Source organism: Schistocerca nitens, chromosome 3 (genome assembly GCF_023898315.1).
Source record: "Schistocerca nitens isolate TAMUIC-IGC-003100 chromosome 3, iqSchNite1.1, whole genome shotgun sequence".
Taxonomy (NCBI): Eukaryota; Metazoa; Arthropoda; class Insecta; order Orthoptera; family Acrididae; genus Schistocerca; species Schistocerca nitens.
The window spans coordinates 53,791,481-53,809,364 of NC_064616.1; the positions used below are offsets into that span (position 1 = coordinate 53,791,481).

At 39.3% G+C, this 17,884-nt stretch overlaps 1 protein-coding gene across 2 annotated transcripts in view; it reads left to right on the top strand.

Moving 5' to 3' along the window:
* The window catches only part of LOC126248010 (dynamin-binding protein-like), a 222,855-nt gene that overhangs the window by 38,057 nt on the left and 166,914 nt on the right, over window positions 1–17,884 (top strand). The window lies entirely within an intron of this gene.

A 17,884-nucleotide genomic window follows, 5' to 3' on the forward strand; every position in this document is an offset into this window, starting at 1 on the left:
GTGCCTTCCATATGTTATCTCACACCATTGATTGGAGACTAGCAGCAGCCAGACTGTGGAATTATTGTCCTGTGTGTAGGCTACCGTTAACTTATATGCCTGTGTTTGGATTGGTGCCGTGACTGGGAAGCATATACTAATGATGAGTGGTATTGTGTTCAGCACTGAATTGTGTATCTATATTACCCCGGGTGAGCATCATTGGTGAGAATGGCAGTGACCCGGGGAGAGATCCCGTGCTTCCAATGTTTTGTAGACACACAGTGTGAGGAACCATCGGGTATGACTTCAGGTTGTGGCTGGTGGTGATTGAGGGAACTCTGATGGCACAACAGTACACTGTGGACATCTTGTGTCCTTGTGTGTTACCTCTGTGGCTAGCAAGATGCCCAGAACTGTTTCCAGTAGAAGATATGTGGGATCAGCTGGGTGTCAACTCTGTCCCAGTGCCAGTATCCAGGTAATTGAGGACCAGTTGCAACAGTTGTTGACCAGCTTGCCTCAGGAAGGCTACAACAGCATTATGACACCCTTCCCAAATGAATCATTGCATGCATCCAGGCCAGAGGGCATGCAACGTCATATTGATAAGTGTGGTCACACTGCCAACTTCTTTTTAAATTTTACTCAGTTTTGTAATAAGTGAAATAACATTACATACTCTCTCAAACCATTCCATGAAATTTCATTTCGTTTCTTCCTTGCCTTCTGGGTGCTTCACATTTTTGTCGGGCAGTTCATAACATCTCGATATTGATTGCTTTTGTTCAGGATGACAATTATTGAACTATATAAAGAAAATGTAAATTAGTTACAAACTATCATATGCACACACTTTATTCAACATGTAAACATCACTACAGATATTCTGATTTGGGTACAACACGTTCAATATGTCTGCCATTATTGGCGATGATGTAGTGCAGACAAATAGCGAAATTCTGCATGACGGGCTGAATGTCAGAAGACTGATGCTGTCGATATTTTCACGATTGGCTGTTTTCAGCTCAGTGATGGTTTTGGGGTTATTACTGTACACCTTGTCTTCAACATAGCCCCCTAAAAAGGAGTTGCGTGTGTTCAGATCCGGAGAATATGGTGGCTAATCGAGGCCCATGCTCGTGGCCTCTTGGTACCCCAGAGCCATAATGGGGCCCCCAAAGTGCTCCTCCAGGACGTCAAACATTCTCCTGCTTTGATGGGATCAAGCTCCGTCGTGCACGAACCACATCTTGTCGAAATCAGTGTCACTTTGGATAATGGGAATGAAATCATCTTCCAAAACCTTCACGTACCATTCGGTAGTCACTGTGCCATCAAGAAATATCACGCCAATTATTCTGTGAGTGGACATTGCACACCACACAGTCACCCGTTGAGGGTGAAGAGAATTCTCAATCACAAAATGTGGATTCTCAGTCCCCCAAATGTGCCAGTTTTGCTTATTGATGAACCCATCCAAATGAAAGTGGGCTTTGTTGCTAAACCAAACAGTACATGCACATACTAATTCCCATCATGCCCCATGGCCAACCGTGCAGTTTTAATGTTCTAACTCAAACTGTTCAGAAGCTATGATTTTATTTCATATTGTTCAATAATTGTCACCCTGTATGAATACCTGTAAGGATCACAGTACACTATGAAAAAAAGTCCCTTATTTGAGTCATTACTTATAAATTTGGTCTGTACAGTTTGTTCCCTTCAATTTTTTGTAAATTACTCATTGTAGTCTCAGGTTGCCTCCTTCGTAATGAAACTGAATTTTGTAAGTTATGTTTTAGTCTAATGTAGCTATTGTACAAATGTGTTATCAGAATGGAATTTGTGCTGTATGGAGTGTACACTGTTATGAAAATTATTGACAATTTAAAGTGTGTGCTTTTGTGAAGTTTGTAAGATCAGAGAAAAGTTCTGTCACATAGAAACTATGAGACAGATCACAATTTGCATCTGGATTGCTCATTTGGTAAGAATGTTGTCTGCAAATAGGCAAGGATGCAGTTTCAAGTCCAAAACAGGCACTCGCTTTTGATTTCCAAACATTTGTTGTTGCATGACAAATGTGCTTGTGTTGTTGTACCTAATTGTTGTAACACAGACTAGGGGCTTGAGAGGTATTCTGTTTATCAAAAAAAAAAAAAAATTGTCACCACCTAGATTCATCTCTGCTGTTCTCAGACTGTTTTTAACATTTCATAGATGGTGTTTTCATAATACACTTTTTGTAGAGCTGCAGATTTATATGGATGAAAAATATATTGTGTGGTATGGAAGAGCACCTTTATTGCTCAAGGTAGAAATGAATGTCGACTCAAAGTCCAGGAGACAATAGGAACCACACATATGCTAGATAAATCTAGGAGAAGCACACAACTGAGTCATTTGATCAGGTGAATATGCTGTAGATCATCCAGAAATTTGTCTCTCTTGACTATCAAAAAGTCATTTGGTAGGTTTCAGAACAGTCAGCATTGTAAAAAAGCAAATTTTATTATGCTGGTATAAGCAAGTAACTTTCTCTAACCTGCAAATGGTAGTGAACTGAGTGAAAAAAAATTGCCTGGGTGGTGTTAAATACTGAACATCTCTGGGATCTGTCTTCACTGGCTGAGTTTGGTGACTCCGAGGTTCCCAATCTGAGGACTGGGTAGAACCACCTGTCCTCTATAACTGTAAACCATGGAATTATTTCCAGTTGAGTCCCGTAGTGCTCAGAGCCATGGAATTATTTCAGTGACTGTTAAAATGTTGTGTGTTACAGAAAATTTAGAATCTTAAATTAACTTTCCAGGTCACAAAGATTATTCAAACTCCATAAAAACAAAACAAAAAAGGCTTCATTACCATAAGCTATACTATATTGCTGAGGGAGTGGATGTTGGTTGTGGAAAAACAGTTTGTATGAGCTGCCAGAGAAGACCACCACCCACAAAGTTAAGAGGACTGGATCTAGCTTTAAAGTCCCTAAAAGAAAAATTGAGTAACAGAACACATGGTGTGATACAGAATATGTTCATCCTCATAAACAGAGTGGAAGACAGTTTGAGGAATTGTCCATTTTATATGTGATACAATTTTAAACATTGCATGTCATGACACACAAGAAGTTTACATTATTGTGTTAAAAGAAGAATGGCATGGTGAAAATGTGATCAATGTGCGTGACATAATCAAGCTTGTGAATGTAATACTAGAGAAGATTGCTTTATGTTTTTGAGTTGTGCAGTGTACCCCTTGATAATGTCCACATGGATGAAATTGCAATAGTGAGTTATACAAATAAAATAATTTACTGTGGAAGGCAACTGTGATATCATTTGCAAAATTTTACATAACTATGAACCTCACGTACGAAAAGTTAATGAAATTTTACAGTTTCAGTTATCAAAGGACTTAGTCATTTCATAATTGAATGCATTGCTTCATCCTTAGCTGTTTTAAGCACTGATTAAAACTGTATTTTATTGCCATGTGTTTTGCTGTAAGTAATGCTCTGACTTTCTCTCTCCTTTAGTTCAAATAATAATCATAATTAATCATTCCTATAGAAAGGAGATGTGCATCTTGTAGGATTAGTAGCATACATGCACTCATTCTCATCAGACTACAGAATCACCCTAATTTTTCCTGTGTCTGACAGTGTGTGTTGTCTGCTCATACTGGGGCAGGGCCAGAAGGATATGGTGTGACAGTCTTTGTAACTAATAGAAACGCCCCTTCTGGTGCTCCTTTGTTACAGATTTTGAAGCATTGTTCCTACAGTCCACATTCCATACAGGAAAATTGTATTCTCTTTCTGTGTACAGTACCACTGCAAGAGACTTTATACTATTTTTCCCATATTGCTATTATAACACTTGCTCTGTCCATTCCTCTTCCTTGATGATGCAGATGTACAAAGTGTGCTATGAGGTTCATCATTGACCTACTCCAGGGGCCATGCAGTAGAGAGCCTTATGATGCTTCAGGAGCCGTGTCCCTCAACACTGAGTCACATCCATCTCAGTATTGTTACAGGGTCATCCTCAACCATAGACTCCAGCCTTTGCCATTCTGCTTGGTTGTAAGTTGCTAAGGACCTTCATTCCAGTGATCACTTCCTGTCCTATATCCCTCTACCAGATGGTGTAGTATATGAAAGAAAGATTGACAATCAGGAAAGTGGTCTGGACTTTGTATTGCCAGCTTGCTGTTCTTGAACATACAGATAACTTCCAGGACTGGGTGGACACATCGAAGTGTGATGCACCATGCTGCAGATTGATTCATCTCAGAGTCCTCAGGTCACTTATGAGGCAGCATATTCCTTGCTAGAACTAAAGAGTGCTGCTCCACAAGCTAGTTCAGTTGTGTGACTCGGAGACAGTTTAAATGCTGACCCACTGGAGGAAACCTTGCAACCTTTTGAACTGCGAAGGCAAAAAGCACAGTGAATGATCAAAGAGAGCAGCGAAAAGTTCTGTTGCGTGTTCCTTGACTCTATCAGCTGTTCAATTTATTTTTTTACAAGTATAAAAAAACAATCAAGTGCATTTCTGGTAAATATAATCAGCCATGTATAACAGCCGTACTGATAGATTGGTATCTCCAAACATCATCTGGAGAAAGGTAAGTTACATTTAAGACCCAACAATGCGAGTCCTACAACTGCCCCTTCTCCTAGTGGGCACTGGATTCAGCAACATCTAGGGCTTGTGATACTGCATCTATACCTCAAACCAGGGAAGAATCAAACAAGCCCTAGTAGTTTCAGAAGGATGATCATAACAAGCTGTGTAGAAAAAGCCACGAATGGTCCACCACCTAGTGTGGTTATTATAGACAAGGAAACTTCCCAGGCGATCTCAGTGCAGGTTCTCTAGGTAGTGATACCCTGTTGACAATCTGATGCTGCTCAGGGCCCTATACAAGAGGCTCTCCCACAGAAATTACGTTATATATAAAAAGGCCTGTGATGCTACTGGGGTCCACAGTGTTCTAGGACCTGTGAAGGCACTGCTAATTGTAAGTGTTATTTTTTTCTCTTCTTTTCACTTTATACATATCTTTATTTTTTATTTTTTGGGTATGCAATAATTTTAATTTTATGAAAAACTGTGTATTTAAAAATGTAATGTGTAAAAGGAAACAGCAATAAGAACAGGGAGATTGAGAGCCATATCAGTACTGAGAGACTTCAATAGTGAAAGACAGTGCGGGTGTGAGTGCTCATGTATGCAGTAACAGGTCAGGTTCCTATTGGATAGAAACATATGCCAGATACTGCTAAACATTTATGTTCTAAAAATGGCATGGTCATAATATTGACATACGCATTGTGAAAAGATAGTATTAAACGGTTTTGCATAGTACGAATCTTGTGCAGTACTGTAAACTGAATTGACAATGCACATTTGAGTGAGCAGTAATTTTTGTCTGTTGGACTGAATTGGTGTCTGTGGCGTGACTTGCAGAAACTAATGTGTTCAAAGATTTTTTTGTTTGCAACTTAATGAGGTTTCACACACATTAAATCATTAACAGTTCCTATAAAAACAGCTAAGAATGTCCCCACACTTGAAAGTTATTTGTCACACTGTGAATTTGCGAATATGGCACATGTGGCAATGCGGAAAAACTGTAACTAGGTGATCTGTGAGCTGAGCTCAATATTGCACTCTTTCAAAACCAATGTATTTAACTGTGAAAATGTATATTTACATATAAAACCTTCAATTTGCATAGTAACATTTGCTTGTGACCAGCCTGCGCCCAAATGAATGCGACAGAGGAATAATATAACTGCCAAGTGGATCGTGCGCCAGATGACAGACTGTAAGCGTTGCATTTTACCACAGATGGGCCTACTATGATTTTGTTGCTGGCACCACCTAGCTACTGACAACATTGCACTTCACTTCTCTCACACATGTAAGCAACATACACTGCCAAAAACATCTCTCTCCATAGATACTTGGAAAGCAGTGTAATCATCTTAATGTAATTTCATTTATGATGAACTTCATGAAATGAGTGTTTCTTTGAGTAGACATAGTTTTATAGTGTGTGGATTCAGAGTTTCATGTTGTCATTTGCTGCCATACTATTATTTCCCTACCACTACTGTTTGCTTACTTTGCCTCTTTTTTTATATTTTGGTTGCTATGGTATGTGTCTTCACATTTATCTTTTGGGGGATGTGCTTAGATGTATGTCTGGGTGAGCAGTGACTCTTTTATGTTGTATTTGGTAAAATGTGTTAGCTGTCGCATCTACCATTAGTTTACAACCTCCAACCAGTCAGGATAAGGCAGATTATATCTCATTGAGCAAGCTATAAATACAGTGGAAATTTGAAATTTTGCAGCTGTACAATGACAGGAACCTATATTTACATTCTGGAACTCTGAGTTTGGTTTACTAAATTCTTCCAGGTCTAAAATCATTAAATTTTATTTCTTTACATTTGTGAGAGAAATATTTAGGCACATTTGTGGTCAAAATTTGATAGTTAAATCTTTTCAGAGTTGGCTCTGTTACATATGGTGACCATAACAGGACAGTAGTCTATTCAGTGCTGGCTTGTTGAAATCTTGCATTGTTTTGGTTCTAATTTTGTACTTTAGTGGGTGGTATACTTTATTTTTGTCTGTTTTGGATCAGAAATATCACAACTACAGAGGATGAACATGCGGCAAGTTTCCAAAAATGGGGAAGAAAACAACTGCGAGAAAAAGAAATGGACCCTATTATGAGAACTATGCAAAAAGGGCTAGTTATTAAATCAGAAGTAGGTATTAAAAAAGAAATAGTCCAAAAAGGGGAGCAGAAGGTATGTTTGAATTACTATTAATGAAATGGAGTGAGGGGAGAAGAAAGCAGCAAAAACTGTTAGAGAATCACAAAAAGAAGTGGGCAGAAAGATAGAACAAAAATGGAAAGAATTTAAACAGGACGGGGGAACTGAGTTAGAAAAATATCTGAGATGAAGTTGGAGGTAAATAAAGATTTTTGGAAATTAATAAACAAAGTTTCTCAAATAGTCAAAGAAGTTAAACTTGAAATACCTGTAAAACAAGGAAAATTATAGAAATGCCATAAATAAAAAGGTAGGGTGCTTGGATAAAAACATTAAAGCCCAAGCTGTTGAGTGTAAGCCGGCCGAAGTGGCCGTGCGGTTCTGGCGCTGCAGTCTGGAACCGCGAGACCGCTACGGCCGCAGGTTCGAATCCTGCCTCGGGCATGGATGTGTGTGATGTCCTTAGGTTAGTTAGGTTTAACTAGTTCTAAGTTCTAGGGGACTAATGACCTCAGCAGTTGAGTCCCATAGTGCTCAGAGCCATTTGAACCATTTTGTTGAGTGTAAACAGGGAAAGCTGAAATAAACAGTTATTGTGCTCAGTTTTTCCAGGAATGAAGTTTCAAGAATGAGGCAGAAGTGGAAGAAATTAAAGAAACCACTTCTGAGACTGAGAAAAGGGTGAATGACTTAGAAAAGACAATTCAACATAAAAATTTTATACAGCACCACCTTTGTTAGTTCAAGTAAGAGATGCTGTAGCTTTAGTAATTTACATTGCCGGAAAAAAATGCAATTGTAAGATAGATCAAAATCATGGAACAGAATTTTAAAACACAACAGTTTGTTTTAACTGTAATCAGGGGTGGTGGAAGCATTGTAAATAAAATTTATTTCGAGTTCATTACCACCACTGGTTATTTCCTCTGAACAATATTGTAACTATGTAATTGACTAAAGAAAAGTTGTAAAACTGAAAATATATTAATAAGCAGAAGACACCAAATCAACCACTTTCTGAGCATCAACCACAATAACATATGAAATTAAATAGCTTCAACTAACAAAAGTATAAAATTACAACAGCAATGCATGATGCTTCTCATTGCATTTACATGTCTTATAAATAAATAATAAATCATTTACAATAAACACCTCAAGGGTGATTCCTTGAACCCAAATTTATGTGATTGCAAAACCAAGATAATTAAGTTCAGTTAAACTCATCAGAAAGATTGTAAAAATAAGTCATGACAATAAAACAGTATCAAATGAACAAATAAAAGCAACAGTTAATGGTAAGCACAGTAACGAAAGTAAGCTTTTCAATAGGCAAATGCAAAATAGTAGTTTAATTAAAGAAAGCAATCCTAGGTGAGATTACAAAATTACAGTCAATGACTGCAGAGAAATAGAAGTCATCATTAACTTTTACATTTCACATCACAATCCACTGTAACTTGACCAAGGCACGTGATCAGCTGGGATGGCTGTACACATCCTACTACATAACTTGCATGTGAAACAGCTGAATATAGTCTAGCTCTAGTATCAGAACAGCAAGCAGTGCGGAAGTCACTGCGAGAACAATTATGTTAAGTAAAATAGTGGGCCAGTGGAATGCTGTAAAATAGGTGGCAACGCTGTCTAGTGGTATGTTGCTGCTCCTGTGTCATAACCTAATCTGAGAACTTGAACAATTCATTGTTGTTACTGTCAGGAAGAACTGGTAGGATGTATACTGAGAGGGAACTTAAATTCTGGACTCAATAACAGGAATGGTTCAATAGTAGCATTCAGAGTTTCTTTCAGTTGCATGTAGAACCAAAGTTCAGGTCCCAGGATGTCACAATGGGATGTATCGAATAGAAGTCTGCTATTAGGTTGGGGCATAATTTTGTAGCATTTTTCCGCAAGTTTAATAAACACAACAGATACATGTAACAGAGACTTTAGTCCTCAGTAATATATTCTCCTTCACTATTTTCTGCAGTCTGCCAATGCTGGGGTAACATTACGGTTATGCGGCTGTAGAAATTTTGTGGTTTTGAGGCAAAGAGTCATGTTTTGGAGCACATTTTCATCTGAAAAGAAAATTCCTTGAAGATTCGCTAGAGAGTTGAAAAGATGAAAATCTCTGGGTGCAAGATCAGGTGATTAAGGTGGGTGTGGAATGACTTCTCAATCCAGCTCCTGTATAGAGTTTTCTGTCAGTCTAGTAGAATGGCGGCAGACATTATTGTGGAGTAGCATCACTTCACGCATTCTTCCCAGTCGTTCACGGATTGCGTCTGCAAGGTGTCTCAGGTGTTAACATTAAATGTCAGCAGTGATTGTTACACTGCAGGGAAGCAATTCATACTACGCCACACCGTGCTGTTCCACCAGATGCATAACATTATCTGTTGTGGAAGTGCACAGGGTCTTTGTACAGGGAGTTGCTGCATTGTTTGGGCTCAATCATCCCTTTCTTTTCCTTATGTTAGCATAAAGACACCATTCCTTATCACCAGTAAAGATACATGATAAGAAGGGGTGGTGTTGTTCATGACCCAATTGATGACCACCAAGAGAGTTCATCACGTTTACCAGTTCTCAATTACACTGACATCGATCATTGCGGATTAATGCATTTGAACGATCTTCATTAAATCTCAAAGGTCTTCCAGAACATGGAGAGTCACTAATGTCAAAATGTTCCTCCTTAAGATGCGAAAAGCATTTTCTTCTTGTGCTCTGCTCAATGTCATACATGACACAAATGTTTTTGGCTGCCTCCACAGCTGCCAATGGCTCAATATAATGGCTCAAAATACAACTGACAGCGACGTTGCTAGCATCACACAACAACAACAAGATAAAAGTTAGTGCAAAATCCAGATAAGCAAAGACTGATAAACTTGTAAGAATTTTTTCAGTTTTAACTTGTCACTCTCTCAGTTTTCTGTCCAGACGAGAGGAGTTCCCTTCTTCAGTAATTTTGTGAAAGGTTTCAGGGTGGCTCCATAGTTCTCTATGAAACAACGATAGTAATTTCTTAAACTGGGAAATGATCTGCAATTTTTAATGTTCCTCAGTGCTGGAAAATTGTACACGGTGTCCTATAATCACGAGTCTGTAGTGCACCTGCAGTTGCGCTATACTGCAAATTTCTAATTTCAAATTTAGATTAGCACCACTTACACAAGTTAGTATGTGTCTTAGTCATGTTGCATACTTTCTCATCATACTTGCAAAGATAATTATGTCATCTTGGTGTACTAGACACATGTTTGGCTTTAAACTTTGTAAAAGTAAATCCGAAAATGTTGAAATGTAGCAGGAGTGTTCAGGAGGCCAAAGGACATCTGTAGGTATTTATAATGCCCAGAGGGCTGTCTTTTCCTGATCTTTGGTAACAATAAGAATTTGATAGCAGCTGAAAAGAATATCTTAAAATGGTGACGAATTTGCGTTTGCCGAGGTGATCCAAAGTGTCATCAGTCTTTTGAAGGGGATAAGTACCTGTTTCTGAGACCTTATTTACTGCTCTCATATTTACACAATTGTGATAAGCCTTTTTTCCATTACTGGTTTTCTTGGGGACTAACATTGTGGGTGAAGCCCAGGGACTGAAAGAATGTTGAATAACAAAAAACAGAACATATGCAAGTACTCAGAACTAAAGTGCACAATAGCACTTAACAGTTTACAGAGACAAGTTCAAGTCTGATGATTAGTTCTGGTAAGTGGAATGGCTTTACAGTTGTAATGAAATACCTGTGGATGTAAATGAAAGAATATCTGATGGCTCCAGATGTGTATATACCCTCAGAGAGATGTTTTCTAGAACCAAGTCACATTATGCAAATATGTCGATTGTTATACACCTCATTGTCCTCTACGGTTCAGAAAGCTGGACACCCGCTAAAAGGAAGGCACAAGAGTACCTAACATTTGAAAGGAAGACAGTGAGAAGATAATATTTTTGAAATTTTTGAAAACATAGTTAGCGGTCTTAAAATTTGTTAAAATTAAAATTTAAAACAGTCTTGATTGCAATCTTGTTAAAATATTTTTTTATTAGAGTGAGTGACTGCTGTTGACTCTTTCATAGAGTCATCTTCAGACTCTGTAAAGATATATTGCCAAAGTAGTGTAGACATTATAATAAGCATATAAAAATATATATCAAATATACGAAAAAGCTAAACAGTAACAAATTATACCCAGAGCGGTGGATGGACGCTACCAGATGAGTTTCGTCGACACTTGTGTAACTGCTGACTGTGCATGGAGGGAACGGGTATTAATAGGGCTGGACACACCCACCGTTCTGAGTATAACGTCATAAGTAGCCAATCAGAAAACATGTTCATGATTAGATAACTTAATACATAACTATGAAGGAACAGTTACAGTTGGAATACATCATAATGTCAATTATTGATCATTATTCATTAATGAATACAAATTATACTATTAAAATGGTTCATTGGTATGAAATAAGGCTTAGAGTATGCTACCCTCTAAACTCAGAACTACAGTCTGCACCAAAGATTGTCATTGCCCCAGCGTTTACATGGATAATTGAGGGTTATGATGGAAATGGCGTCCTGTTCCACTGTGGACGTTAGTAGTGCTGTCAAAGATTGTACTAGGGGGAGATATGTCGTATGTTACAGTTATGTGCCACAGAAATTTGGTTAATTTTGCTCTCTTTTGATGTCAGCACAATGAAAATAACTGTACTATGGTGGAACCACACTAATATTTCTGTAATAACAGCGGAACGATGTTACTAATGTGCATCGATAGTTGCCGTAGAAACGGCATCCTAGCCCGGTGAGGCAGGCATCAGATGATCAGAGATTATTGTGCACTGCGAAAGATATCTCGAGGGTTGACACTTCAACCACGAAAACAGTGTTTGGATAGATATATCAGCAGTTGTTATAGAAATAGCATCTTATTCTCACTGTGACAATCTACAGTGTTACAGCACCATAGATTGTTGCAGTGAGAATAACCGTAACATACGATGTATCTCCCCATAGTACAATCTTTGACAGCACCACTAATGTCCACAGCGGAACCTGATGCCATTCCCATGGTAACCCTCTATTATCCACGTAAACGCTGGGGCAACGACAATCTTTGGTGGAGATCTATAGTTCTGAGTTTAGAGGGCAGCATACTCTAAGCCTTATTTCATACCAATGAACCATTTTAATAGTATTATATTCATTGGCGAATAATGATCAATAATTGACATTATGATGTATTCCAACTGTAACTGTTCCTTTATAGTTATGTATTAAGTTATCTAATCGTGAACATGTTTTCCGATTGGCTACTTATGATGTCATACTCAGAACGGTGGGTGTGTCCAGCCCTATTAATACCCGTTCCCTCCATGCACAGTCAGCAGTTACACGAGTGTCAAGGGTCGACGAAACTCGTCTGGCAGTGTCCATCCACTGCTCTGGGTATAATTTGTTACTATTTATCTGATTTTTATATATTTGTTATATATATTTTTTACATGCTTATTATAATGTCTACACTACTTTGGCAATGGATCTTTACAGTCTGAAGATGACTCTATGAAAGAGTCGAAACCGGTCACTCACTCCAATAAAAAAATATTTTAACAAGATTGCGATCAAGACTGTTTTAAATTTTAATTTTAACAGTGAGAAGAATCTGGGGCCCGGTAAGAGGTGGAAATAAGTGGAGAGCAAGAGAGAATAATGAAATCTATGAGAGATCATGCACCAGCCCAACATTTTACAATATCAAAAGAGCAAACGACACCAATGAGCAGCTTATTTAATCGATATGCCAGAGACCTGACTGTCTCAGCAAGCTGTCATTGCCTGCATTACAACAAAAATACCCCTGGACAGGCTAAGAAACAAATGGCAAGATGATGTATACAATTTGGAGAAAACAGCAAAAGACAGAATGCAGTGCAGACCACGTGTTGATGCAGCGCATGGTCTACAGGGTTGGTGACTGGATATGTAAGAAAGATTGGTAACCTATTTGATTAGCCGAGCGATGCCGTAAAGATGGAAAATTAGTGCTCTCATGTCTAATCTTTTGAAGTAGGCATGTGCAGGTGCCAAATACTCAGGGGCATTGTGACATGAGCATTTCCAGCAAATGCAGTGCTCTTTGGCAGTGACTGCACACCTATTGGAGTTTACCCTGGTGGAAGACTGGATGAATGCATGGCCTCTCTTAGTGTGGTTTGCAAAGCACACTTCCCCTCAACACCCACCTCTGGTGGATCTGTCCTGTGAACAAATATACACAGGGAGCTTTTCCTTCTCTGATTAGTACTTCATTCCTTACATTACACCGAGCGAGGTGGCGCAGTGGTTAGCACACTGGACACGCATTCGGGAGGATGGCAGTTCAATCCTGCGTCCGGCCATGCCGATTTAGGTTTTCCACGATTTCCCTAGATCACTTTGGCAAATGCTGGGATGGTTCCTTTGAAAGGGCACGGCCAATTTCATTCCCCATCCTTCCCTAATCCGAGCTTGTGTTCCGTCTCTAAGGACCTCGTAGTTGATGGGTTTAAACACTAATCTCCTCCTCCTCCTCACATTACTTCCCCTAGTACATGTGTAAGACATGAAACAGTTCTTATTCAATCAGTAAAGTGCTCTAAATCCTCTCTGCAATTTTGGCATATGGTGAAAAGTTTGTCCCTATAGTAGCTAATGCTATGCTTTATCTCCAGATCTATCCACTATCCTTTTTGCAAGGATGTCAAATGCCACGGTATTTCTCAGCCCTTCCACAGAATTTACACAAGCACAAGCCTTTCCTTGCAACTTCAGGTTGGCAACTTCTGTCAAATCTTCGTCACCCAATGCGGACAGTTTCCTTGCTCCCATTAAAATTTATATGTAAGTGTGGATTCTTTCATGTGTTTTATCCACAAAAGTGGGAACCAGTGAATCCGCTAGAACAGCAATCACAGGCCTGGACAGAATTGTGTATGGAAATCCCAGAAATACGGAAGCAAATCTAACTGCAGGTACAGTGCCGTTTTCCGGTTGAATTTGCAAATGCCCGTTTATGGCGTCTTCGGAGGTCTTCGTACTCTACCTGGAGTTGCTCCAGCCTCGCTTGCATTTCTCGATCCATCTCCAGATTTTCCTGTGACCTGGTGGTCGGCATCCCTTTAAGGTACACACATCGAAACAAACAAAAAGTCTTCAGCAGCAGCTCTCAGTGATATCTCTACCAGCATCAAACTCCAGCGGTGTCTTCTCCCAAACGACCAAACTGACATCTTGCATCTGTCAGTTGACGAACAGCACGGAACTGTCGAGCTGTGGTGTGGTGGCACACAGTGTCAGGATGGCAGTGAGTTATTGTACCCACGAGCTGGCTTGTGCAGAGGCAGTAGAGGAGATGGTCGAGGTCACGAGGTGTCGCGCAGCAGCAGCACCGATGGCTGCAGCTCTGGGTAGACTGCAATGGCCAGCTCGGATGGACTGTGCTGAGCACTTGGCCATTACATCACAGTACAAAGCTGAACGATAGTTTCACACATTCCCTCACGGCTTAGTAATTTGTATGCGGCGCATCAAAGCTGAAAACAAAACAAATTCAGCATCCCGATTCTGAAACCAGTTTGTACTCTCCTTCAGGGATGAAGCCAGGAATGTAAAGCAGTGTGGGCTTGTAATTAATATAAGGTACTAAAGTTTACTCATGAGGAGTACACGGTGGGGGTTGCCAGGGGGACAAGAAGGTAACTCCGATAACCCTAGACCCACCTCGGAGGACGAGGGAAAATGTAAAGGTAAAGAAACTGAGCCATTTAGTGTCTGCTGTAGGAGGCAACTGGAAACAGAAGAGAGAGACGTTTTTGATCCTGCAGTGTGGTTCGATTGCCAGGGCAGCTTTGGTGATGACGATTTGCCCTGTTCTGGTGTGAGCTTGTCGATTGTTGTCGTATCATCTGGAAGGTGACGGATGAAAAGGCAACCTCTTTGTAAAGTTTAAATAATAAAGATTACTCGTGTCTGGGGCCTGGTTGTGCCTCCAAGGTACAGTGCTTAATATGTACAAATTTTGATATGCTAACTTTTCATTGATTGTATTTTATACTTAGGAAAGAGAACACACACTAGTTCATCTCCTGATCTGCCCTCAATTGTAGCAGAGAATTAAACAAATGTTGTACAATGATTAAGAATCTGTGAAATGTCCGAGCAGCTCCCCAAATTATAAGGGAGGAGTTTTTAATGTCTGGTGAAGGTTGCTGGCTCATGTGGCTGTAAGTGACGAAGCAGCCAAACGTTCTTAAGTCATTTTAGCATTAATTCTTCTTTCTGTCCTCATTTCAAGATGATTTTAGAATAATGACTGTTTGTGAGACCTGAGACCTGGCATCATATGTTGAAGGAGCTGAAGTGATCTAGATTTCCTTTTTTTCCTAAAGCCAACAAAGTTATCATTCATTTTTGTGTGCCTGCCAGTGCCTTAACACTTCTGCTGTTTGGTGAGTGTTCTTCATTGCTTATAAAGTACTTACATTCTGCCAGAAATTTCCATACCACAGTACATAAAGTAAGCTGCAATGACTATGACTGGTATTACGTTAGCCAGAAAGGATGCTCTTTTTTAACGCAATTTAGGGAGCACACATCTTCCCAGAATAAGACAGCTTTGGGGGTGCATGTCACTGCAGAAAAGCATTCTTTACAACAGATAAACAACAATATGGAAGTATTGCACACAACACTGAAGGATAGGTTGCCTCATGAATTCTCCCAAGCTAATACTCAAAGAGAGTTCAAGCAGAACTGTTACTGTAGTATGTTTGATCTACTTTAAGTAGTGCAAATTTAGTGTTTTAATATCATTAACATGCCGATAGACAATAAAATCCCTATCTTGAAATTCTACACGGGAGACGGTCAACACAGACTGACCATCTTCTTTCCCCATAGCCTACTGCAAACGTGCTTCATCATCAGCTGTGCTAAGCACAGCTGCATACATGTGGTGCCTTAGCCACGGTGGATGACTTTTGGCATTTATCACTAATTTTAATGTTAGATTCAGGCACTGTCCCTATCAGTTTACATTTATACAAAATATAGATATTGCATTTCTTGATTTACCCTTTGTTTTAAATAGCTACAGCCTGATAACGAGTTCTGTTCTTATGTAATCTTGACACAGTTTTTGTGAATTTTATATTTATATTGGGATTACCAGTTTTATGTATGTTTTTATACTGGTTTTCATAACTTTATAAGTGTCATCAAAATGTTAGTTCCTTCTGTCTCTGCTTCTCAGAATTGTAACTGTGTGTCCTTGTGTGGTACCTGTCAGCTATAACTGGCAAATTGTGGTGGTGGTGTGTAAGAACACACAGTGATTAAACTCCTACGGGTTTTGTATGCTAACATTCATGCTCCGACAAACTTTTGGTAATTGACAAGTTACTCCAAGTAACAATGTTACGGTGGTTAACACTTTATTTAGGTACCAGTTACAGTGTAAGCAAGGTAGGTTTTTACTGTTTTCAATGTTTTAATGCTTTATAAAAATTACATTTTTTTTAAAGTTGAAAGGAGTTTTACACATTAACTGAAAGTCCATTTTTTTGTTTGTTTCTATAGACTTTGTGGTGGATGCTAATCAACCAAAACCAATTATTATCTAGTTATTATTGTTTTATATTATGATCGAGACCATTAAAATTTATAATAAATAGTCAACAATGTAGGAAAAGACAGACTGATACTTACCATAAAGGAGACACATCAATTTGCAGACTGCCACAATTAAAGACACTTACATAAAGCTTTCGGCCACCGCTTTCAGCAGTAAAAGAGAGACACACCATTCGCACACACAAGAAAGCACACCTCGTGCACACACAACCACCAACTCCAGCATCTTGAGCCCAGGTATCCTAGTCCCTGCACATTCCACCAGACAGCGTTCATCTCCCTCTCCACCCGTACACCACCCCTTCCCCTTCCCTGATGTGACATTCTGGCCCAAGATGCTGGAGTTGGTAGCTGTGTGTGCATGAGGTGTGCTTGCTTGTGTGTGTGAATGGTGTGTGTCTCTCTTTTACTGCTGAAGGTGGTGGTCAAAAGCTTTATGTAAGTGTCTTTTAATTGTGCCTGTCTCCTTTATGGTAAGTGGCAATCTGTCTTTTCCTACATTTTTGAGATATTCCTACTGCAGTTTCCATTGTTTGATGATAAATAGTCGCTGTGTTTAAAATTGCTACAGCTTACGGAATAGTGCGAATTCACAACACACACACACACACACACACACACACACACACACACACACACACAGAGAGAGAGAGAGAGAGAGAGAGAGAGAGAGAGAGAGTTAGATTGGGATAGAGTAAGTGAAATTTTACCTGAGTTAATATTTTATGCCTTTTTAGTTTTATACATTTTAACCACATTCATCTTGGACTGTTTTAATGAGGACACCAAGAGTCATGCCACTGAGTGCTCAACACTCTCTCTCTCTCTCTCTCTCTCTCTCTCTCTCACACACACACACACACCTGCACCTGCTGGAGATGCAACACATTATTGAAATGAATGAGACTAATCATAGGGCATAATTACATGTCTCAGTAAATTCTCAAACTGGAATAGTTACATTTATTTGGACTGGGATTCAAACCTGGTATCTTTGCCTTTAGTAAGCTCTACCAACTGAGCTCTCCAAGCATGACTCCTGACCCTCCCTCACAGCTTTACTTCCATCAGTACCTCATCTCCTACGTTCCAAGGCAAAGGTCCCAGGTTTGAGTTTTCCTTGAGACATGATTATTCTTATATCATCTATTCCTTCCCTATAATTTGTCAGGTAAAAGAGCCCCTTGATTTAAAACCTTCCTTCAGCTTTAGTTCATGTGTACTAATGTGCTACTAACACAGTTTGAAATTGGAATGTAGGTACATTCCAAAATTTAGGCCCAATGTCTAATTACTGTGACTCCTTGCTTAGAATTTGTGAGTCTGGTGAACTGATTAATGTCACTTGTATCTTTATGTTGTCTTTTCCTGCCAGCTTTTGATGCTTCTTAATTCTCTGTGTTATTGTAAA